We start from the raw sequence: 25,537 nt of genomic DNA on the forward strand, positions 1-25,537 counted from the left end.
CAGGTTAGGTGGATCGGCCATGATAAATTGCCCCTTAGTGTCCAAAAAAGATGTGTAGGTTAGGTTAAGGGGTTATTGGGATAGGGCAGGGGTCTATGCTTGGATGGAGTTCTCTCAGAGAGTCAGGGCAGACTCGATGGTCTGAATGGCCTCCTTCTGCACAGTAGGGATTCCATGAACCTCGTGGTCCGAAGGCGAATATAGTAGTCTTTAGTGGTCCACTCAGATATATGCCTGTCCTTGACCGTTACAATCCTAACAGTCATTTTCCTCGGGTTCTTGGTGACGAGCAGAGCATATAATTAATGCAATGGAATACCATCACATCAAAGGTAATTTTTTTGCATTTGCAGTTTCCTATCAGGTTTAATTGGAATATGCGGGTTATTCAGTGCATGGACACAGGGACCAGTGTTTGGAAGCAGTGACAAGTGGTTAGGAAGTAGCAGTGCTGTGTCAAACATTTGGGTGTGCGGAAGAGTGAATCAGTTGCTGTCGCCTGAACCAAAATGAAAATATAAACCTGCAATGTATTGCCAAATATTCCAGAGCTGGTCTGAGAAAGTGGGCTGTGCTTGAAAAACACAGCGGCATTCATGGCAGATGAAATGAGGTGAAATATTGCCCCTAAAAATGGCTACCATGATTCCCTTCTGTGACACCCACTATTAGGAACATAGGAATTAGGGGCAGAAGTAGGCAATGCAGCCCTTCAAGCCTGCTCCGCAATTCAATCAGATCATGGCCGATCTCTTCCTGGTCTCAAAGCCACCTCCTCACCACCTGTTCCCCATATCTCTTTAACCTATTTTTTTAAATCGGAAAATAATCTATCTCCCTCTTAAAACCATTAAATGATTTGGACTCAACCACACCATTGTGCAGCGATTTCCACTAATTCACCACCCTCTGCAAGAAATAGTGTCTTCTCATCTCAGTTTTAAATCTACCGCCTCTCAGCCGATGTCTGTGATATCTTGCTCTACATTGCTCCAGTCCGCTTGCAAGATGTCAGATTAGTTAGCCAGGTGCATCTGTCGGAGTTGCACTCTGGCACATTTATATGATTATGAATAAGTTCCCTGACTATGGGAGTATCACTTGAATGAGATTTTTCTTATTCATTTTATGGAATATGAGTGTCTTTGGCTAGGTCAGTATCTATTGCCCATCCCTAATTACCCTTGAGAAGGAGATGGTGAGCTGCCTTCTTGAATTGAGACACTCCTGTTAGGGAGAGAATTCCAGGAATTTGACCCAGCGACAGTGATGAACGGCGATATATTACCAAGTCAGGGTGGTGAGTGACTTCATAGATTATCATAGAATTTACAGTGCAGAAGGAGGCCATTCGGTCCATCGGAGGAAACCACGCACACACGGGGAGGATGTGCAGACTCCGCACAGTGACCCAAGCCGGAATCGAACCTGGGACCCTGGAGCTGTGAAACAATTGTGCTATCCACAATGCTACCGTGCTGCCCCACTGCCCGTGCTGGAGGGGAACCGCCAGGTGGTGGAGTTCCCAGGTATCTGCTTCCTTATCGTTCTAGATGGTAGTGCTAACGAGTGTGGAAGGGGCTTCCTAAGTACACTTCATGAGTTCCTCCAGTGCATCTTGTAGATGGCACACATGACTGCCACTTTGTCAGTAGTGGAGGAATTGTTTGTGGAAAGGATAGCAATTAAGCGTCATGGTGGCACTGTCGCATTGCTGCCTCACAGCACCAGGGCTCCAGGTTCAATTCAACCTTGGGTGTCAGACTGTGTGGAGTTTGCACTTCCTGCCTGCATCTGTGTGGGTTTCCTCCCGGTGCTCGAGTGCAGGTTAGGTGGATTAGCCATTATAAATTGCTCCTTAGTGTCCAAAGATGTGCAGATTAGATGGGGGTTTATGGGGAAAGGGTGAGTGAGTGGGCTTGGGTAGGGTGCTCTTTCTGAACCTCAGTCCAGACTTGATGGGCCAAAAGGCTTACTTCTGCACTGTAGTGATGATTCTATGTTCTAAGGGGGCTGCTTTATCCTCGATGGTGTTGAGCTTCTTGAGTGTTGTTGGAGTTGCACAACCAGGCAAGTGGGGAGTATTCCATTAGACTCATGATTTGTGCCATGTAGATGGTGGATAGGCTTTGGGGAGTCAGGGGACGGGTTACTCACCGTATGATTCCTAATGTTTGATCTGGTAGCCACAGTAATTATATTGCTAGTCCAGTTCAGTTTCTGGTCAATGGTAACCCCTGGGTTGTTGATAGTGCGGGATTCAGAAAGGGTAATGCCATTGAATGTCAAGGGGTGATGGTTAGATTCTCTCTTTTAGGAGGTGGTAATTGCCTGGAACTTGTGGGGTACTAATGTTGCTTGCCACTTGTTAGCTCAAGCCTGGATATTGTCCAGTCTTGTTGCATTTGGACACAGAATGCTTCAGTATCTGAAGAGTCGTGAATGGTGCTGAACATTGTGCAATCATCAGCTAACATTCCCACATCATTTTTTAAATTTAGAATACCCAATTATTTTTTTCCAATTAAGGGACAATTTAGCATGGCCAATCTACCTAACCTGCACAGCTTTGGGCTGTGGGGGTGAAACCCATGCAGACAAAAGGAGAATGTGAAACCTCCACATGGGCAGTGACCCAGGGCTGGGATTCAAACCCGTAGGCAGCAGTGCAAACCACTATGCCACGTGCCATAGGCAGCAGTGCTAACCACTATGCTACATGCCACCCCAGCATTCCCACATCTGACCTTATGATGGAAATAACGTCATTGATGAAGCAGCTGAAGATGGTTGGGCCGAGGACACTACCTTAAGGAACTCCTGCAGTGATGTTCTGGAGCTGTGATGATTGACCTCCAACCACCACAACCATCTTCCTTTGTGCCAGGTATGATAGTGGTGTTTCCCCCGATTCCTATTGACTCCAGCTTTGCTAGGGCTCCTTGATGCCATACTCGGTCAAATGCTGCCTTGATGTCAAGGGCAGTCACTCTCACTTCACCTCTGGCATTCAGCTATTTGTCCATGTTTGAACCAAGGCGGTAATGAGGTCAGGAACTGAGTGACTCTGGCAGACCCCAAACTGAACGTCCGTGAGCAGGTTTTTGCTGAGCAAGTGCCGCCTGATTGTGTTGTTGATAATCCCTGCCATCACTATGCTGATGATCTAGTGTAGCCTAATGGGGCGGTAACTAACAAGGTTGGATTTGTCCTGTTTACTTGACGTACCTGGGCGATTTCCAACATTGCAGGGTAGATGCCAGTGTTGTAGCTGTACTGAAACAGCTTGACTGGGGTTGCAGCAAATTCTGGAGCTCAAGCTTCCAGCACTATTGTTGAAATATTGTCAGGGCACATACCCTTGGCAGTACCCATGTGATAGTGAAGGAGCAGGTGTGCTGAGGGCGATATGTACCACTCCATGGTGCCGCTGCCAGCCCCAGTAAAGCGGATTCATCATCATTCCCATTAAAATGGGTGAGAGCAGATTACAGAATAAGCATGACTCCTTAAAAACCTTTATCCATGCAGTCCATCAATATCTCCAAAATGGACACTTCTATCTCCTGGAACTGCACGGCAGCTGTTTGAGCTTCCAGCAAAGTTGCAATGTGTGTGTGGGTATGGTCTCCTGCTGTGAAGGCTGAAGGCTGTTGGCATTATGCAATATGATACAATGTAATAGAACATAGAACATAGAACATAGAACATAGAACAGTACAGCACAGAACAGGCCCTTCGGCCCTCAATGTTGTGTCGAGCCATGATTACCCTACTCAAACCCACGTATCCACCCTATACCCGTAACCCAACAACCCCCCCCCCCCCTTAACCTTACTTTTATTAGGACACTACGGGCAATTTTAGCATGGCCAATCCACCTAACCCACACATCTTTGGACTGTGGGAGGAAACCGGAGTACCCGGAGGAAACCCACGCACACAGGGGGTGGACGTGCAGACTCCACACAGACAGTGACCCAGCTGGGAATCGAACCTGGGACCCTGGAGCTGTGAAGCATTTATGCGAACCACCATGCTACCCTGCTGCCCCAGGCTGCAGGTAATACAGGCTGGTAGAAGACTTCTCCATGGTTTCAGCCATAGTCCTATTATTCCAATACCTGGCTGAGCTGCTTGTGTAAGGCCGGTGTTTTCTTTTCATGGATGGGATTGTGAAGCCCAATTAGTTGCACTCCTCAGCAGAACTGGGAGAGGACCATCAGTACTCGTTGCTGTTCACGGGCTGCTGAATAGTTTGTCATATGAACATTTGACTATTATCTAATACACATCGAGTTTCAATGGAGCTGGTGCCTGGGAGGTTTGGAGAAAGTGACGATGCAGTTGCAGGGTTATTTTCCTCTGACCTGGCTTGCTGTCCATAGTCTAATAATGCCTTTAATTTAAAATACACATTCAAGTGCTCAGTCTTCTCTGGCATCGTCCGTCTGAAATTGTGAGCTAAAGGTTCTATGTCGGAACAGTGTCTTCTCCGTGGATCTGCCATCTGAGGCACTGCTCCCTGACGATCAACAAGCCTTACCTCCGCCTGCTCTGCAGAGCGCTGGTCCTGGCCGCTTGAAGCGACATGTCAATGTTGCTGCTTGTTGTCTATCACAATCAAAAGAGTTGCCAGCTTGACTGGTCCATGAATCCCCAGAATCAAAAACTGAAAGGAAGAGAGCTTCAAAGTGAACGATGAGGTATCCGAACAATGCCTTGACCGTCAGTCCTCTCACGATCTGGGACACCACCCATGTGAGTGCCTTTCCAATGGGTGAGAAATGAGGGCAATGCAGTACATTTAATGGACCTGCATTTTAATGTCATAGGGGAACAAGACACTTGAACAGGGTGACTGATGAGCGAATTTACCATTGCGTCTTACATTGGAAGCCACATTTGTGTCACCTCTCTGTTATGTAGCTGTGACTATAAACCTTGGTGTTCACTGCTAGGGGGCTAGGCTTCCAACCATTTTGGGTTGAATCCATTAAACGTTTGAGCTGACATTTGTTCACCCTCAGGTGGCTGCTGCAGTGGCTGAAATGGAAACCAATCTGCAGCAGTGGGATTCAAACTCATCTCTCCTTCAAGACTGGAGCCTTAATCCAGTGCTTTAGACTGCCCAACTGAGGGTTAAAGATTTGGTGCCAATCTGTGGGGCACTCATTCATTGCGATGCTGACTAAATTGGCACAATTGACTCACCAGGGAAGGGTCAGGGAGCTGATTATATAACTGGCTTCTCCCTGCTGTAGTAGGTGAGACACACATGGGGCTGGATTCTCCGAGCTTCCGCACTAAAATCGCGTTCGATGCAGGGGTGGAGAATGGCCATTTACCAGTAAATCAGGATCGACGCCGCTGGTCCCCGGAGAATCACTCATGAATCGCTCGCGCACGACCTACGCGCCGGTAGGGGGCCATCGACAGAGGCTCCCGCTCCCCACCCCCCACCCCACGATTCTCCACACAAAACTGCTCAAATTCCTGACAGCGTGGTTCTAACCATGTATCGGCCATCGGGAACCTCGGGTGGCTGCCTGCATACCAGACGTCATAACCCTCTACTTCGAGAGGCTCACAGACATGAAGGGTAACTAAGGCCTGTGAATGACCCCCTTACTGAGATGCCAGAGAGCCCCTACCCTCCAGCCCCAAGTTGAAATTGTCTGGGTCCCCATATACTTTCCGCGACCCCATCTACAACTGCCAACCTGGATGGTAATGGTGATCTGAGCGCTCACCTCCAATATCCCCTTCATAGGGGAGATTGCCAGGGTCTTGCTTTTATACAGCGGTTGTAAATTGTACCAGCGTGCATATTCGATTAATTTTCCGCGAAGAAGTCGATAAATGGTTGCCACCTCCGGGCGAACCTATACAGTGATCCTCTCAGCGGGGGGGGGGTTAGGGTAACGTAGGCTAGGGGGGTAGTTAGGCTGGTCTTTGTGGGAGGGGAGCTGGGTTTCTTGCATTCTAACGATTGTTTTTTGCACACTGTTTTATATTATTGTTGTTTATTGTGCCAAAATGTCTTAATAAAATTGTTCATCAAAAAAAATAAACGTAAGCCTACTTGTGACAATAAAGATTATTATTATTATTAATTAACTCACATTTGCTCAAATTAATTTTAAGCCCCAAAATGTTATCGTTTCTAAAAGGTCCCCCCCCCCCCCCCGTCAAAGTTAAACTGATTGTAGCTGCTCGATGCCCATTTTTGAACAAGGATGTGACATTTGCAATTCCCCAGTCCTCTGGCACCACCTGAGTTGAGGAAAAATTCTAGCCATTGCCCCGTAATTTCCATTCTCACTTTCTTCAGTATCCTTGGATGCAGTTCATCCAGTGTGGTACCTTATCAACTTTAATCTGATTAGGCCGTGGAATGCCCTACCTGCAACAGTAGTGAACACGCCAACATTGAGGGCATTTAAAAATTTATTGGATAAGCATATGGATGATAAGGGCATAGTGTAGGTTAGATGGCCTTTAGATTTTTTCCATGGTGTGCTAGCCTTTATAAGCAGGGGGATTGAGTTTCGGAACCACAAGGTCATGCTGCAGCTGTACATAACTCTGGTGCGGCCACACCTGGAGTACTGCGTGCAGTTCTGGTCACCACATTATAGGAAGGATGTGGAAGCTTTGGAAAGGGTTCAGAGGAGATTTACTAGGATGTTGCCTGGTATGGAGGGAAGGTCTTACGAGGAAAGGCTCAGGAATTGAGGTTGTTTCGTTAAGAGGAGAAGGCTGAGAGGTGACTTAATAGAGACATATAAGATAGTCAGAGGTTAGATAGGGTGGACAGTGAGAGTCTTTTCCTCGGATGGTGATGACCAACACGAGGGGACATAGCTTTAAATTGAGGGGTGAGAGATATAGGACAGATGTCAGAGGCAGTTTCTTTACTCAGAGAGTAGTAGGGGTGTGGAACGCCCTGCCTGCAATAGTAGTAGACTCGCCAACTTTAAGGGTATTTAAGTGGTCACTGGATAGACATATGGATGAAAATGGAATAGTGTAGGTCAGATAGGCTTCAGATGGTTTCACAGGTCGGCGCAACATCGAGGGCCGAAGGGCCCGTACTGCGCTGTAGTGTTCTATGTTCTATGTTCTATGTTCTATGTCGGTGCAACATCGAGGGCCGAAGGGCCTGTACTGCGCTGTATCGTTCTATGTTCTATGTTCTAAGTACAAACAGCCTATTCAATATCTCCCAGTTATCATTTTATACCTTCTACATGGCTGAACTATAACCTCTTTTACTATGACCTGGCAGTAGTTTCTCCCTGAGTAAAGACAAGTGTAAAGTATTAATGTAATGCTTCAGACATGCCACCTGCCTGCATGCGTCAATCCTGTTTTTGGTCTTTAATCATCCTCACTCCCCACATACCACCCTTTTACAATTTAGACACCAATAGAAAACTTTTGAATGTTGGCTTGCCGGTCTCTTCTCATACCCTTTGCTTCTGTAATTTGCTTTTTCAATTTCCCTCTGAACTTTAATAGTCCTCAACTCTATTATCCATCTGAGGTAAGCACACATCTTGTGCTTCATTTTAATCTCCGTTGCTTTTGCCATCCAATAAGTTTTGGATTTTTCTGCCCTCCTTTTCCGCTTCTTGGGAATATAGCCTGGCTCTAATTGAATGATCCCTTCTTTAAAGGTGTCGATGGTAGCCATGATGTGGAGATGCCGGCGTTGGACTGGGGTAAGCACAGTAAGAAGTCTTACAACATCAGGTTAAAGTCCAACACGTGTGTTTGGAATCACTAGCTTTCGGAGCACTGCTCCTTCATCAGGTGAGTGACTTCCACCCCCCCCCCCCCGCAACAACCCCCCCCCCCCCCCGCAACAACCCCCCCCCCCCCCCCCCCCCCCCTCCACACACACACACACGCACATTACCTGCTAATCTTTGATTCCACTTAATCTGGCTCAGATCCATTCTTATCCTACTGAAATTGGCTTTTCCCCCAATTAATTATTCCTACTCTGATTGCACTTATTCCTTTCCCATAGCCAACCTAAACCTTACGATACAATGATGACTGTCCCCTAAATGTTACCTACTGACACTTGATATAGTTGGCCAACCTTGTTCCCAAGAATCATATGTTTTTTTTTTCAAAATCTGCTTTATTAGCTTTTCTCATATTTATAAACAGTTGCTGTGTTACATTACATTTTTCTTGCCTGCGGTAATTTACTTTATTTTACAGAGAGGTTTGTTTTGCCCTTCATTTAACCAGCTCTATGTACACTTTGTTGCCCCCTGGATCGGTCTATGATACCCCCCCTTTCTCCCCTCCCCCCACCCCGCCCACCCCCCATTGGCTTCAGCACCCTTCTTCTTCTCTTCTGGTTCCCCCACCTTCCTTCCGCGCCCTGCGCCCCGCACCCTCGGGTTGCGCAGTCCTTTGGTTCCTCATCATTCTTTTCCCCCCTGGCTTACTCCTTGTTGCTGGCCTTGAACAGGTTTTGGAACAGTCTGACAAACTGTCCCCAAGTATCCAGGACCTCTGACCCTTCCTCTGACCCTCGGATAGCGTACTAAATCTTCTCCAGGTGGAGAAATTCCGAAAGGTCAGCGAGCCAGTCTGCAGCTTTGGGTGGTGTTGCTGATCGGCAGCCGAGCAGGATTCTCCGGCGTGCGATTAGGGAAGTGAAAGCAAGGGCGTTGGCCCCCTTCCCCATATGTAACTCTAGCTGCTCCAATACCCCAAAGATTGCCAATATCAGGCATGGCTTCACCCTCACCCCCACAACCTTGGACATTGCCTCGGAGAAGGCTGTCCAGAACCCAGCAAGCTTGGGGCAAGCCCAAAACATGTGGGTGTGGTTGGCCGGGCCCCTCTGGCACCGTTCACATTTGTCCTCCACCTCCGGGAAGAAGCTGCTCATTCGGGTTCTGGTCAGGTGCACTCTGTGCTGCACTTTGAGCTGCATTAGGCTGAGCCTTGCGCAGGAGGAGGTGGAGTTCACCCTGCCTAGTGCTTCGCTCCAGAGTCCCCATCCTACCTCTGTCCCCAGTTCGTCCTCCCATTTTTGTCTGGTCTCGGCCAGTGGTGTTCGAACTCTGTCCATTAGCTGTCTGTACATTTTCCCACATAGCCCCCCCTTCTCGTTGCTTGTGCCTATCAGGTCCTCTAGTAGTGTGTTTTCTGGGGCCCCGGGGTACCCTACTGTCTCTTTGCGGAGGAAGTGTTTTATTTGGAGGTGTTTCAATTCCTGTCCTTTTGATAGTTTCCACTTCCTCGTCAGTTCGTCCAGTGTCGCCTGTCTGCGCCCTATGTAGAAGTCCCCGATCGTTAGTGTGACCCCCTCCTGCCTCCATCTTTTGAAGGTGTTATCTAGCATGGCTGGAGGGTATCTGTGATTGCTGCAGATGGGGGCCACGAGGGACATTTTGGTTATCCTGAAATGCTGTCTCAGCTGGGTCCACGTTCTCAGCGTGGCCACTACCACTAGGCCCATTGTCGAGGAGGATGGGAGCGCTGCTGTGGTCAGGGCCCAGAGGGTAGTTCATTTACAGGATGCCTCCTCCATTTGCACCCAGTCTATGTCGGGTTCTTGTACATATCCTCTCATCTTTTTCTGCCATGGCTACCCAGTGTTAGTATTGTAGGTTCGGTAGAGCCAGGCCCCCTCTGACTTTCCCTCTTCGCAATGTTGGTTTGGAAATTCTAGGGTTCTTACACCCCCCCCCACACACACACACACCCACCCCCCCCCCCCCCCCCCCCCCACACACACACACACACACACACACACACACACACAAACGCCATGATTAGCCTGTCTATGTTTTGGAAAAAGGCCTTGGGGATGAAGATCGGTATGGATCTAAACAGGAAGAGGAACTTTGGCAGTACATTCACCTTGATCATCTGCACTCTCCCCGCCAGAGAGATTGGGAGTGAGCCCCACCATTGAAGGTCCTTTTTTACTTCCTCCACCAGGCTGGTCAGGTTCCACTTGTGGATTTGTGTCCAGTCTCTGGCTATTTGGATCCCCAGGTAACAGAATCTGTTCTGGGCCGTTTTGAACGGGAGCCCCTCCAGCTCTGCCCCTCCCCCGTTTGGGTTCACTGGGAATGTCTCGCTTTGGCCCAGGTTAAGTTTGTAGCCAGAGAAGGTTCCAAACTCTTTCAGTATTTGCAGTATCGCCTTCAGTCCCTCCTGTGGCTTTGAGACATAGAGGAGCAGGTCATCTGCATAGAGTGAGACTCTGTGCTCTCTGTCTCCTCTCCGGATTCCCTTCCAGCTTTCTGAGTCCTACAGGGCTATCGCCAGGGGTTCGGTCGCTAGCGCAAACAAGAGTGGGGACAGGGGGCAGCCCTGTCTTGTTCCTCTCTGTAGCTGGAAGTATTCAGAGCTGGTGGTGTTAGTTCGGACACTCGCTTTGGGAATATTGTACAGGAGCCTCACCCAGGCGGTGAACCCCGCTCCTAGCCCAAACCGTTCCAGTACCTCGAGGAGGTAGCTCCATTCGACTCTGTCGAAGGCCTTTTCTGCGTCCAGGGAGACGATCACCTCTCGTGTTCTCAGCCCGATGAGGGTGTCATTATCACATTCAGCAGCCGCCTGATGTTCGCTGTGAGCGGCCTACCCTTGACAAAGCCTGTTTGGTCCTCTGCGACCACCTCTGGGTACGCAGTCCTCCAGCCTTTTGGCCAGGACCTTTGCGATTATTTTCGCATCCACGTTCAGCAGTGGGTCTGTACAATCCACATTCCGTCAGGTCTTTATCTTTTTTGGGTATCAGTGAGATTGTGGCCTGCGCTAGCATTGGGGCAGGGTGCCCCCTGCCAGTGAATCCACGAACACGTCCCTTAGGTGTGGGGCCAGGACTGGTGCGCATTTTTTGTAGAAGTCCGCCGGGAACCTGTCAGGTCCCGGTGCCTTCCCCGCCTGCATGGAGCTGATGCTCTCCATGATTTCTCCCAGATCTATTGGTGCTTCCAGCTCCCCCCGTCTGTCTTCCCCCACTCACAACTGGTAGTTCCAGTCCGCCACGAACTGTTTCATCCCCGTGGGGGGGCTCGGAAGTATACAGTCACCGGGAGAAGGTCTCAAATGCCCAGTTGTCCTCCTTTGGTTCTGTTACCAGTCTGCCTCTGCGATACTTAACCTGCGCTATTTCCCTCGTGGCTGCCTGCTTTCTCAGCTGGTGAGCCAATAGGCAGCCAGCCTTGTCTCCGTGTTTGTAGAAGGTCCCCTGTATCTGGCGGAGTTGGTACACTGCTTTCCTAGTGGATAGCAGGTTAAAGTCCATTTGCAGCTTTTTCCTCTCCGCCAGCAGCCCTACGGTCGGGGCCTCGGAGTATTTTCTGTCGACTTCCAGAATTGAGTCCACCAGTTGTTGCCTGGCCGCCCTCTCTTCCCTATCTCTGCTTGCCTTGTAGGCTATGATCTCTCCTCTAATCACGGCCTTCAGTGCCTCCCCGACCGTGGAGGGTGAGACCTCCCCGTTTTGGTTGTTATTAATGTTTTGTCTATGGCCCGTGATGTTTATTGACAGAGGCCTTGTCAGCCAGGAGGTCCATGTCCAGCCTCCATGTGGTGCGCTGTGCTCGGCCTGTCTGCAACCTCACATCCATATAGTGTGGAGTGTGGTCAGAGACAAAGATCGCGGAGTACTTTGTTCCCGGGATCCCTGGAAGCACCGATTTCCTCACTGCAAAAAGTCGATACGGGTGTATACCCTGTGTATTAGTGAAGAGTATGAGAATTCCTTCTCCCCTGGATGCAGAAACTTCCATGGGTCCACCACCCCCATCTGCTTCCTAAATGCTCCTGGTTCCCTAGCTATGCCAGTCTTTTTCCCTGCTCTGGGGTTTGATCGGTCGGTCAGTGGGTTGCCTTTTTTAGTCGCTATAAATATGACAGTCAATAAGGTTGCCCTTCTTTTGTCTAGATATTGATATTATATTGCTTTCAGAGTCACCAGGTATCAGATGATACCACCACAAGGTCAATAATACTTGTGGCGCTGATGTGTCTGGACTTGTATCAATTACCTGAGTATCAGTCCTTTGTCTTACGGAGATAGGTCATTAAAATGCTAATCGGTTGGGGGTTTCAATGCTGTCTGGATTCTCTGCTCACAAATATACATCAGGCTCTGTGCCTGCCTGAATCTTACATTGGCCATATTTCCCTTTAGGCTTTGCGGACGTCCATTTTCTTGTTGTAAGTAGCCATCCCAGATGGCTACATGGGTCCTGCACGCAGTTGAAGTCGCCCCCATAATCAGTCAGTGTGTGTCAAGGTCGGGGATTTCTGCCATGGTCTTCTTTATGAATTCTGTGTCTTCCCAGGTTGGACTGTACACATTTACCAGTATGACCAGTGCCCCTTCCAGGACACCGCTCACCATGACGTACCGCCCCCTCTGGGTCCGTAACTGTCTTGGTTCCCGTAAACCTCGTCGTCTTGCTAATTAATATTGCAACCACCCCTAGCCCGCATCCCATAGCATGAATGGTATGTTTGTCCAACCCAGCCCTTCCTTACCAGCAGAGGGTCCTTCTCCCTCAGGTGCATCTCTTGTAGGAAGATTATGTCTGCTTTTGGCTTCTTAGGTGGGTGAAGACTCTGGATCTTTTCACTGGGCCGTTGAGTCCCCTTACGTTCCAGGTAACAATCCTGGTGGGGTGTTTTTGACCCCCCCGGTCCTGCAGGATCACCCATACTTACCTGGTGGACGCGCCCCTGCACTCTTTGTTAGGGGGCTGTCCAAAATAACCGCAGTCACCGCTCTCACCATGAGGTCGGCCCGAGCGCTCCGGGGTTTCCCTTTTCCAGGGGGCACCCAACATGGCAGCCAGCTATGTGTACTCCACGTGGCTGCGCCCCGGCATGCCAGGATCTTCCTTCTCCCTGAAGCCCTCTCAAGTGGCTGTTTGTGGTGCCATCTTGGTTCCTCGCCCTGCTCGATGCCCACCGAGGCCTGTGTTTGTTCTGCTTACCTACTTCACCCTTCTCTTTGCTTCTCTTTTGTCATGCTCACTCCCCCCGATTCCTCTCCCCCCCCCCCATAGTCCCGGTCCCTCTGCCCCCCCATGTTCTTCCCCCCTTCTGCCCTGTCCCCCTCCCCTGTTTGTGCCAGGCGCGCCCTCTCCCCTGAGAAGCACACCGCGGCCCTCCTTCCTGCCCTCCCTTGTTAGCCCTCCTCACTAGCACGGTGGCTCCCCTCCCAGTACTTGCACAGCTCTGGCCCTGTTTTACCTTCCTCTTGCTAGCCCTTGTCTCATCCTCCTGACCACTTTTCTCATCATTTCCCTTGCCCCGCCTCTGCCTATTGCATTGAAAGAAGAAATCCCGCGCAATACACCAAACGCGTGTGTACAGTTCATGATCTTACTGTCTCTGTTTGCGGTCTGTCCTCCTCTCTTTGTTCCGATTCTTCCTTTCTTTTCCATCGCCGTCGCTTTCATGATGACTATTGCGGCTGTTTTCCCCCCAGTTTGTTCGATCTAACGAATTCCTCAGCTGCCGCTGGGTGTTAAAAAACAGCTCCTTCCCCTCAAATGTTATCCAGAATTTGGCCGGGAATAACATCCCAAATTTCACATTACTTTTGTAGAGTGCTGATTTGGCCCTGTTGAACTCAGCCCTTCTTTTGGCCAGGTCCGCCCCAATGTCCTGGTACACCCTTATGATCTTCCCTTCCCACATGCTCGATTTTGTCTGCCGGGCCCACTTTAGGATTTTTTTCCCTGTCTTGGAACCGGTGCAGCTTCACGATAATCGCTCTGGGCTGCTCCTCGACTTTGGGCCTGGGTCGGAGCGACCTGTGCGCCCTGTCTATTTCTGGGCGATTTGGAAATTTCTCCCTTCCATTAGCTTGCCCAGCATTTGGGTAATGTAGCCTGTGGGGTCTCTGCTCTCCATCCCCTCTGGCAGACCCACTATTTTAACATTCTGCCATCTGGACCTGCTTTCCTGGTCCTCCACTTTCCCTCTTACGCTCCCCTGGGTCGTTACCAGCCTTTTCACCTCGGTTTCCTGAGTGACCATCCTGTCGCTCTGGTCCAAGGCGGCCCTCTCCAACTCCAGAATAGTTTTCACCTGCGCCTCCACCTTCCTTTCCAGGCCATCGATGGTTCGCTGCATTGTGTCCGTTGTCTCAGCCAGCATCTCCTTCATCATTATGTGGAGCTCCGTTCTGAGTGCCTCCCGCATGGCGTTTATCTCCGTTTTTATCTCCTCCTTTAAGGCGTTTATCTCGGTTTCAGCATGCTTCTCCATTCCTCCCCCTGTGCGGGGGGTGGGGTGGGGGGGGGGGTGATGGTTACTGCGTCCTGTTCCTGCTCCACTGCTCGGCTCGCCAGCTTTTCCACTTCCTGGTTCACCTGAACCTCCGTCAGCCCTCATGGGGCCGTCTGCCTGTGCGGCCGCAGCTCCTGCTTTATCCTTCGCCTTCGCTGCTGCTCCTTCTTACATCTCGCCGTCTCCCTGATTTATTATTATTTGCAGGCATATTTCTGTTATGTGCCTTTCGCTTTTTGCTGGGTTTTGGTGCGAAAAAGAAATTCTCTTTCTCTTTCAAAGAAAAAACCCCAAAGGATTGAAAAAAAAATCCCCTTTAAAAAAAAGGGGAATTAAAAAAAAAACGGTTTAAAATCTTTTCAGGAGAGGAAAAAAGTAATTAAATTTTTAAAAATTGTCGTATCCTCTCCGTGTTCTCTGAGTCCTCCGACTTTCAGGCTAATTCTTGGTCGCGATCTCCCTCCTCCTCCACGTGCAGCCCACCGGGACCAGTCTCTCCTCTCTTACCTTTTTTTTTCTCTCTTCGGCTCCGTGGAACGGAGCTTCGACGCCTGGGCAGGGCGAGGGAAACAGGGCCAATTTTCGCACACTTTAATTTTTTTTTAAACTAGCCGTGAAACCCCTCAAAAAAGCCCGAAGAACCATATGTTCTTAGGGCCTTCTTCATTTTTGGATTGGAAGCATACAGTAAAGTTCTGCTATTCGCAGGGGTTACGTTCACATGAAACCTTGAAAACAGCTCAACACAAAAATACATTACAACGGCAGTCAATTAGATAGGTTCCAGCCATTCAAATATTTTACATCTATAAAGGACTAAAAGCAATAAAAACTATGGATGGTATGTTTCGCTCCCATTTTCGGTGGGCAGGAATGGCGCGGGGATGGCGAATCCAGCGGAAGTTCCAAATTGGCATTTACACGGTAAGGTTTCCTGTTAAAACTTTCCCCACCCTCTGCCAATGATGTAATGGGGCACCCACCATGAAAGGACAGGAAACTCATTGGCACACATTTGCATCTACTTAGCTGGCTTTTCTGCTGTATCATCCCGGACGTAGGAACTCCGCTTCCCCGCCAACATGACATCACATCGGCAGGAATAACAACAGATTTTGTAAAATGGGGAACTGGCACACATGTAAATATACCACCAAGGGGACGTGGGTCATATGCCCAGGCAGTACCCTGATAGGGCACTCTGGCAGTGCTAGGGGGCAGCAAAGACGCGGGGGATTCAGGATAGAGGTGTGTTTCCCTGGGGAGGGGAGGTTTTGTGTCCGTGGGGAGGTTTCCTGGAGAGAGGGAATCCCATGCCCATTGAAGTGGAGTGGTTATACGGTGGGGCGGGTGGGGGTTCTGTATCTGTGGGGGATTTGTTTTTTTTAAGATCAGGATCCCCTTTACAAAAGGAACATCTTTAATAATAATAATAACATCGCTTGCTGTCACAAGTAGGCTTCAATGAGGTTACTGTGAAAAGCCCCTAGTCGCCACATTCCGGCGCCCTGCAGGTGGCTAGCAGGGAGCCGGCGTAAATCTACCAATGTTTGCTGCAGATATGGGCTCCCGCATTTCGGGTTCGGAGGCGGCGCATGCGCACGGCGGCGGCCTCCAGCGGCTGCGCCGTGCTCCATGGAGGACTCAGACCACGGAGCTAAACACTAAAAATAGACCCCCTGATTGGCCGCATGCCCGCCTCTGACCGCCCACCTGAACATTTCCCGGCTGCGTATCAGGCCCCCCCTGCCCTCTGATCGGCCCGCCCCTGCCAGGGCAGCCGCGGACTCAGTCCGCGGCCGCCACGCTAGTTTCCCCACCCACCGGACCATGAGCGGTCCATACCGTCGGGCCTACGGCTGGTTGGGGGCGGAGCGGGCCTCTAGCAATGGCCCCAGGTAGATGCTGCGCGTCCGCCGTACGCTTCTCGGGGCCCGCAGAAACAGGGAACCAGCTCCGGTCCCGATTCTGTGCGGGGAAATGGATTCTCTGCCCCGGCGCTGGCCGCGATTTTGCCGTCGGTGTGCGGCGAATCCAGCCCACTCTCTTTGCAGCACTGCAATCTTCTCCTTAATCAATACTGCCATTCTGCCAAGAAATGACATTCTTAGACTGTGGGTGCCCATCAGAAGGCCATCACCTCTGAGAAATCAACAAGAATGCGTAAAATGGAAACTATAGTAATGTAACATAGCTAAGTGCTGTAGAATCTGAGTTGCTTTGGAAATAGCCGGCAACTACTGAGAAAGCATTATATAACTGGATGCTTCTTAGCAACATAAGCATATCAATGAGAGAGAAGTCATTTAATTCAACATTTTGAAATGCCACCCACGAGCCAGTTTCATCAATGCCCTTTCTTAATTGCATTAAGTGGGGAGTAAGGAGACCATTAAGGTGAAGTAAATCTTCATTCATTACCAGTAAAATGTTTTATTTGTTCTCACTTTCTGACCTGCTTTCAAAGTATATTTTACCAAATTATTGACTGGAAAAAGATATCTAATTATCTTTCTGAACTTTATAGTTTTGCATGTGTGGGTTAAGTAGCAAGCTGCAAGTCAAAAAATTATGATTTAGCCTTCAGTGTTGCACATTATGTAGTAAAACATAAATGCCTGCAAGCTCCAAACACGGTGCTGTGATTGAGATGCCTGTTTAACTCATACTCATTCGAAGTAATGCAGACAACATGGCAATTTCATTCTGCCTGCTATTTTAAATGATAGTGGTGTGCAGCTCACATCTGAATGCAATGAGGAGTGGCTTCACGCCTCAACCATCTGAGGTAGCGGCACTTAAAGATTTCCAGCAACTCTTTCCAGCAAAACGGTGGTACAGTGGTTAGCACTGCTGCCTCACAGCGCCAGAAATCCGGGTTCAATTCTAGCCTCTGGTCACTATCTGTGTGCAGTTTGTACATCGTGAGTTTTCTCCGGGTGCTCCGGTTTCCTCCCACAGTCCAAAGATGTGCAGGTTAGGTAGATTGGCCATGCTAAATTGCCCCTTAGTGTTCAGGGATGTGCAGGTTAGTTTATGAGGTTGGAAGGATAGGGCGGGGTGGAGCTGTTGGGCATGGCTGGAGTGCTCATTTAAAGGATCGGCGCAGACTTGATGGGCCAAATGGCCTCATTCGCACTGTTGGGATTCTATGATTTTTAAAGATGCATTCCGGCTCCAGTAAAAGGAAAATGCTTGAAAACTGAAATAAGCACAGAAAATGTTGGAAGCACTCATCAGGCCTGGCAGCATCTGTGCAGGGCGAAGCAAAGTTAACATTTGAGGTTGCGGATCAGTTCTGAAGAAATGCCATCACGCTGAAGCGTTAATGCCAGATCTGCAAAGCATTTCTGGCATTATCTGTCTTTATTTCAGTTCCAGACATTTTTGTGGAAGAGTATCTGATCTACAAGAAGAATGAAGGTGGCACGGCATGGCATACCAGGCTCGATCCCCGGCTTGGGTCACTGTCTGTGCGGAGTTTGCACGTTCTCCCTGTGTCTGCGTGGGTTTCTTCCGGATGCTCTGGTTTCCTCCCACAAGTCCTGAAAGACGTGCTGACTGAACGTTCTGAATTCTCCCTCAGTGTACCTGAACAGGCGCTGGAGTGTGGCGATGAGGGGAGTATCACAGTAACTTCAATGCAGTGTTAATGGAAGCCTACTTGTGACACTAATAAAGCCGAGTCTGTGGGGGTGGGGGATCTTTTTTTATTTTTATTTTCTTTCGATTGTACCGCCCTTCCAATATATCACAAGCTGAACCTGCTCCACCAGCATGACGTCATGGGAACTACCTCTTCATTTTTCTTCCCCCCCACAATATGTAAAAACAGCGGGAAAACCCGGCAAGGCAGCTGGCGGAATCCCGCCACCCCGAGACAACACGGAAATCAACTTAAAAGGATCTTTTAAAGTTCAAGCGACAGTATTGAGGGGAAAATGGTTGTTTGTGAGGGACAATTGTCAAAAATCTTTAAAGTGTCTCCTCCCAGCAATCCATGGGACTTTGAAACTGGACATAGTAAAAAACCTTGAAATGAAACACAAAGTGAAACACACTTGCACATGTCGGTTAAGAGATGCCAGAGGCAATTAGACCCCCCCCATGAGTATCCATCTATTCAGTTTAAATTATTTGTCTTCCCATTGAAATCCTGTGGCCAAACTGCAGTATTGTAAATTGTATTTACAAGATAATGAGCTGTGGGTTCCAGTAGGTCCGGATGTGATGCCACATTCTTTGGAAATGTTAATCCCAAAAACAATTTCATTAGAGAATGAAATTCAGCATCCCTCCCCACCCCCCAATCTGATGGAATGATGAACCAGACTCTTCCCCATTGAAACACCTTCATATGTAAATACACTATTCACAATCCCTGGATGTTGCATGATGTAAGAGTTACTATAAAAAGTTGGGGGAGGTTTTGATAAATATTGTCGGCAGTGTAATTTTTGCGCTCTATGAATCATGCATTTAGGGACAAGCACTGACCTGCCTGTGAGATTGGCCTCTGCACCTTGGGAACGGATTCCTCTGAGTGATTGGCAGTGTGGGTGCAGTTCGGAAATTCAGGAAACGGCATTTGTGAGTATTGATTCCACTTGAAGGGAGCTGGACCTACTGTCTGTAAATTGGCAGTAGCACAAGAAGTTGTTAAAAGAAGACTGAGACGGACTGAGTTATGAAAGTTAACCATTTACTCCACACAGGTTCAGATTGGACTTTAGAGTCCATGGCATGTCTTTACATGGCATGTAACATTTACGCTATGGAAGTGTCAGACAATTACCATCTACAACAAGAGAAAATCTAACCATCGCCCTTTAACACTCATTGAATCATAGAATCCCCACAGTGGAGAAGGAGGTCACTTGGCCTATCGAGTCTACACCAACCCACTGAAAGAGCACCCTAAGTAGGCCCACTCCCCCACCCTATGTCTGTAACCCCACCTAACCTTTGAACGCTACGGGCAATTTAAAATGATCAATCCGCCTAACCTGCACATCTTTGAACTGTGGGAGGAAACAGGAACACCCAGAGGAAACCCACGCAGACACGGGGAGAATGTACAAACTCCGCACAGGCAGTCATCCAAGGCCGGAATTGAACCCGGGTCCCTGGAACTGTGAGGCAGCAGTGCTAACCACTGTGTTACCGTGCTACAATTCAATGACATTACCATTGCTGAAACCCCCACTATCAGCATCCTGGATGTTACCATTGACCAGAAACTTAACTGAAATGATCATATAAATACTGCAATTACAAAAGCAGATTAAAAGGCTAGGAATCCTGCAGCGAGTGTGTCACATCTTGAATCCCCAAAGCCTGTCTACCAGTGTCACAGAATACTCCCCACTTGCCTGGATGACTGTAGCACTAACAACACTCAAGAAGCTTGACTCCATCCAGTACAAAGCAGCTTGCTTGATTGGCACCCCTTCCACAAACATTCACTCACCCCACCCTCGACATACAGTATCAGCAGTGTGTACCATCTACAAGATGCACTGCAGGAACTCACCCAAGGCTCCTCAGACAGCACCTTCCAAACACACAACCTCTAACAACTAGAAATACAAGGGTAGCAGACACAAGAAACCACCACTTGGACGTTCCCCTCCAAGTCACTCAACATCATTCGAAATATATCGCCATTCCTTCGCTATTGCTCGGTCAAAATCCTGTAACTTCCTTCCTTACAGTACCCCGTTCTTACACCATATGGACTGCAGCAGTTCAACAATGCGTCTCATCACCACCGAGGGGAATTAGGGATCGACGATGAATGCTGACCTAGCCAGCGAAGTCCACATATGATTTTTTTTTTTAAAGCACATACTGCCTCCAGGGAAGAGACAGTGGTCTCCATAATTGAAATGGCCACCATGGAGACTATGGCCAATGGTGGGGATGAGATCATAAATCATGATGGTGTATTCCTACTTAAGCCATCCTCTAAAGTGCTATTTCCCTCTCATCCCACTATCTTTTCTCATATGGATGGATGGATACAGAACTGGCTAGGCCATAGAAGGCAGAGAGTAGCAATGGAAGGATGCTTTTCTGATTAGAGGGCTGTGACTAGTGGTGTTCCGCAGGGATCAGTGCTGGGACCTTTGCTGTTCGTAGTATATATATATATAAATGATTTGGAGGAAAATGTAACTGGTCTGATTAGTAAGTTTGCAGACGACACAAAGGTTGGTGGAATTGCAGATCACGATGAGGACTGTCAGAGGATATGGCAGGATCTAGATCAGTGTTCTTCAAACTTTTTTTCCGGGGACCCATTTTTACCAACCGGCCAACCTTCAGGACCCAACCTGGCCGACTTTCGCGGCCCACCATTTTCTCTTACCTTGTTTGCTGCTGCTAAAAATGGAGGAAATGGTTTTGGGTCCCTTTGGCTCTTGTACACGCTCCTCCAATGGAACATGTTGGATGAAGGTGAAGCTTCCGGTGTCAGAAAGTATGGAATCTCCATCTGTCCAAAGTTCTGAATTGTTTCCTGTAAAATTTTATCAAATAACAACCCCCCCCGAACTTGTAAAAAAAATAAAATGAATAAAATAAATGAACAAAATAAAAATTAAATGAACAAAATAAATGAATAAATGAATTAAAACCACTGCAGAACGTGTAAAACAAAAAGCTGCAACCGTTTAAAAAAATAGCGGCCGCACTGCACATGCGTGCCCAATTACCGGCACGCATGCGCAATGCGGCCGAATTTTTTAACATGTTCACGGAATGCGCATGTGCGCCGATCATTGTGCACGCATGCTCATTCCGCGAACATGTTTTTATAAATTCGGACTCATTGCGCATATGCGCATGCTGATTGCGTGCATGCGCAATGCGGCAAAAACTTTTTAAAAACATGTTCGCAGCAGCTTGAAGCCGGCGTTATGAAAAGCTGGCTGCTGCGCGGAGATTTGCATGTTCGGGAGTGCCACAGACATCGGCTCCGCGACCCTCCCAACACCCGCCCACTACCCATCCGCGGGTCGCGCCCCCGACTTTGAAGAACACTGAACTAGATCGTTTGGGGATTTGGGCGGAGAGATGGCAGATGGAGTTTAATCCAGACAAATGTGAGGTAATGCATTTTGGAAGGTCTAATGCAGGTAGGGAATATATGGTGAATGGTAGAACCCTCAAGTGTATTGACAGTCAGAGAGATCTAGGTGTACAGGTCCACAGGTCACTGAAAGTGGCAACACAGGTGGAGAAGGTAGTCAAGAAGGCATACAGCATGCTTGCCTTCATTGGCCGGGGCATTGAGTATAAAAATTAGCAAGTCATGTTGCAGTTGTGTAGAACCTTAGTTAGGCCACACTTGGGAGTATAGTGTTCAATTCTGGTCGCCACACTACCAGAAGGATGTGGAGGCTTTAGAGAGGGTGCAGAAGAGATTTACCAGGATGTTGCCTGGTATGGAGGGCATTAGCTATGACGAGAGGTTGAATAAACTCGGTTTGTTCTCACTGGAACGATGGAGGTTGAGGGCCGACCTGATAGAGGTCTACAAAATTATGAGGGGTATAGATAATCAGAGGCTTTTCCCCAGGGTAGAGGGGTCAATTACTAGGGGGCAGAGGTTTAAGGGGCAAGGTTTAGAGGAGATGTATGAGGCAGGTTTCTTACACAGAGGATAGTTGGTGCCTGGAACTCGCTGCCGGAGGAGGTGGTGGAAGCAGGGACGATAGTGATGTTTAAGGGGCATCTTGACAAATACATGAATAGGATGGAAATAGAGGGATACGGAACCCGGAAGTGCAGACAATTTTAGTTGAGACGGGCCTGTTCCTGTGCTGTACTTTTCTTTGTTCTTTCTTTGTTCTTTATGGTGGCTGACAATGGTGTAGGTTTGTACCTCTTTTCCCTCACTCCCCTCAACATGGCCTGTCTATTGTGTATTTCTCCTTTCAGATACCCAAGAACGTCCACCTGGCATAAAGAGCAAAAGGAGCAGGATATTGATTATGAGAAGAACCATCACTAGATCTCACACCTGCAGCTGCCAGCTCAAATACTGGGAATGTGTGTACTTTTGAAGAGGGTAAGGGAACATAGAGCTGGGATTTGTTTGTGATGAGTCACTGGGAAGAGTGACCTATGCAACCAAGGGTAGCATAGGTCCGAGCTGCTCAGATGGGAAAATAGTTTTGGTGACATGACAGCACCAATTCCATTGAATCTATAGAGGCAGTGGAATGCAATTTTGGGGCACTTTTTTCTATGTTTGCTATTCAGAGATTGTCCATGGAAAGGAACTTCGATTGTATAAAGCGCGTGGAAAGGAATTACATTCGGCAGCATCAATTCTTTCTCAATTAAAGTGAAAGATTAAATCAATAGCCTGCATGTAAGACTGTGGTAATTAATTACTTGAAGAGTTAATTCAGCCAGTTGTTTAGGTCTTTGCTAAGCAACCTGCGTTGTAGCTGAACCTAAAATACCAATTGCATTCCACTTAGTTAAAAAATGTGAATCAAAATCACAACTTTTGTATCTTTAATCCGTATATTATTGTATAGATCTATATTGAATGACAATTTCTATGCAGTATTTTGATGGATAAAAGAGCAGTTTATCAGGAGAAGAGTATGTATCAGAGGGATTAGCCACCAACTGAAAGATGAATAAACATACCACACACCTGTCATGGGGCTCCCCATCTTCTCACTTCAGTAATCTGTGTGGGTAAATGGAAAATGTAGAAACTACCTCACAGTGCTTGACATTTTCAATATTGTATATGGCCCCAGTGCATGACAAAACCCCCGCAGTCAGTATCATTTATAAAGCTTCTTAAAAATGATGACTTATAAATAATTTATAACATAAAACAAATGCAAGGAGCAAAGTGAATTCTGAGCACATATACCAGTGAGCATTTAGCGCGAACCCTTGTAGGCACATTATAGGTCAGACAATTGGAAATGCTTCACATTAGGAAGAATTGCCCACATTAATGCAACAATTGAGTGTAGCCTGAATGAGCTCTGGTTTAATGCATATTTTTCCATAATCAGCTCACACTTTGCCAAATTTAATCAACCAACAGGTATGCAGTGCGATCAGTCTCAGTTACAGACCCAGAACCATGCATACTGTTATGACACCCTGGGCGAATGTACAGTCAATTCTAGCCCCACAGGCCACGGAGAGCCAACACAGGCGAATTAACCAGTAATTTGGATAAGGTTTCTGAGATCTTTGGTCTGCTTGAATGACTTACAAAATTACAGATCTGTAATTGGAACACAACAACTGTTCATTTTTTTTTTTTTTATAAATTTAGATTAGCCAATTATTTTTTCTAATTAAGGGGCAATTTAGCATGGCCAATCCACCTACTCTGCACGTTTTTGGGTTGTGGGGGCGAAACCCACGCAGACACGGGGAGAATGTGCAAACTCCACACGGACAATGAACTGTTCATTTCTAACAATATATGGACAATGGAGTTCAGACATGCAATAATTATACTAAAATAACCAGCTAAACTAATACTCCCCCTCCCTTTTACCATCTCACCCTCTACCTAAACACACACAAAACATACACAAACAGAGGTAGGGAGGAGAGAAATAAAAGAGAATTAATGTGAGATGGAAGATGCGTGGCCTTGCATCGGATGTTGAAGTTCATTTTTCAGCTGACGTCCTTCCAGGATGTGAACGAATTGAAACCATCAGTTAAATGGCTGACGAAGATCTTCTGGCTGGCACGTTCAGTCCAAATCCCCAGACTGTGGGATTCCCTCTGGGGAGTCACTTTCACTTTTATTAACCTGGGCCTTCACTCAGATGGATCACCTTAGGCCTGTCTAATTGTTATTTATTTCCAACTCCACCAGAATGTTCCCTAGCTTTATTGAGGAAAAACTCCCCTCAAGAGATTTTTAAAGAGGGTTCTTTAAACAACTGGTCCTGCCTGCAGCTATTGCTGAACTGAACTTCCTTACAGTTCAATCTGACTGTAGAGAGGGAAAGGTCTTTACTTTTGTCATGTGAGAGTACCTTTAAGAAATGGATGTTTAAGCAATGTACCTTTAAGAAATGAGGCAGCTCGTATTACTGAAGTGATGTCAGAGGGTGAGGGGAACTGAGCTCACTTCTACTTTTAGTTTCAGTTTGAGAAAGAGCAGCTGAAAAGTGCCTGGCTGGTTTGCTGTGAGCTGTTTCAAAGGAGAAAGCCAGTTTTTAGGAAAAGAGCTTGAGTGTGTCTGTGTTAGCAGCGAGCTGGATCTGCGGTGATCTCTGCCATGAAAGACTATCTCTGAATCATTTGGGTGATTTAAACTCATAATAGTAATGTCTTTAACTTTGTTTCTGTTTAAAGGTGTTAAGTCTTTTGGAGGTTTGAAGGAACATTTTGAGGGATTATTTATTGTTGTATTATGTTCGGGGTTATCTTTGAAGTAAGGGGTGTTAAGGGATCCAATGTTTATTTAAAAAGGTTAAATTGAATTCATGGAATAAACACTGTTTTGTGTTTAAAAACCCACGTGTCCATAATTGTAATACCGCACCTGGAGACCAAGCCATGTGCTTTAATAGCAACAATATATTAAAGGGAGAGGTTGGTTGAACTCCATGATACATTTTGGGGTTCTGAAAACACCGCACCCATAACACTTTGAACCTTTAGGCAGAGCCCATCAGGTCAGAGAGAGAGATCAGGACTTTGACCCTCCAGGTACTTGATCAAACCAAAACTAAAAGCAAAAACACAGTCTCACAGAATTTCTACCAGCTTGGCTGAGGAAAGAACAGAGCCTCCAACTAGGAAGTTTGAGAGAGATTCACCCCTTTTTGGGGAGAGAGAAATTCAAAACAGCCACCTTCAGCTCTTAGTTCAAAACAAAATTAAAAACAAGATGAAGCCTTCTTGTCCTTTGCAGAATATTTCAGAACTGCCAGCACCAATCAACATAGACCATCAGCCAAGAGCCCAGCAAAGTAAACAGCTCATTGGCCGACAGCCAAGTCCATTAAGATGAGGCATTACCGATCCTGCTGGATCCCTTCTGGTAAATATCTAAAACGACGTGGAAAATATTAACATTATATATGCAGCATAATATATATATATTAATTCCAGTTATAGAGATAAGCCAGGGAATTACAGACCAGTGAGTCTCACGTCAATGGGAAGGAAACTATTGGAGAAAATTCTGAAGGCGAGAATCTATCTCCACTTGGAAAAGCAAGGTTTGATCAGG

General features: G+C 47.5%; 1 protein-coding gene across 2 annotated transcripts in view; it reads right to left on the reverse strand.

Annotated features, from left to right (window-relative positions):
* Positions 1-25,537, reverse strand: part of LOC119963181 — a 790,592-nt gene that overhangs the window by 706,816 nt on the left and 58,239 nt on the right. The window contains exon 2 of one of the 2 annotated variants that reach the window (XM_038791912.1): positions 22,967-23,002. The exons of the other annotated variant lie outside the window; for it this stretch is intronic. The gene's annotated coding sequence lies outside the window, so the exon portion shown is untranslated. The remainder of the gene's footprint in view (positions 1-22,966; positions 23,003-25,537) is intronic. 2 annotated transcript variants of the gene reach the window in all.

Source organism: Scyliorhinus canicula, chromosome 3 (assembly GCF_902713615.1).
Source record: "Scyliorhinus canicula chromosome 3, sScyCan1.1, whole genome shotgun sequence".
Classification (NCBI taxonomy): Eukaryota; Metazoa; Chordata; class Chondrichthyes; order Carcharhiniformes; family Scyliorhinidae; genus Scyliorhinus; species Scyliorhinus canicula.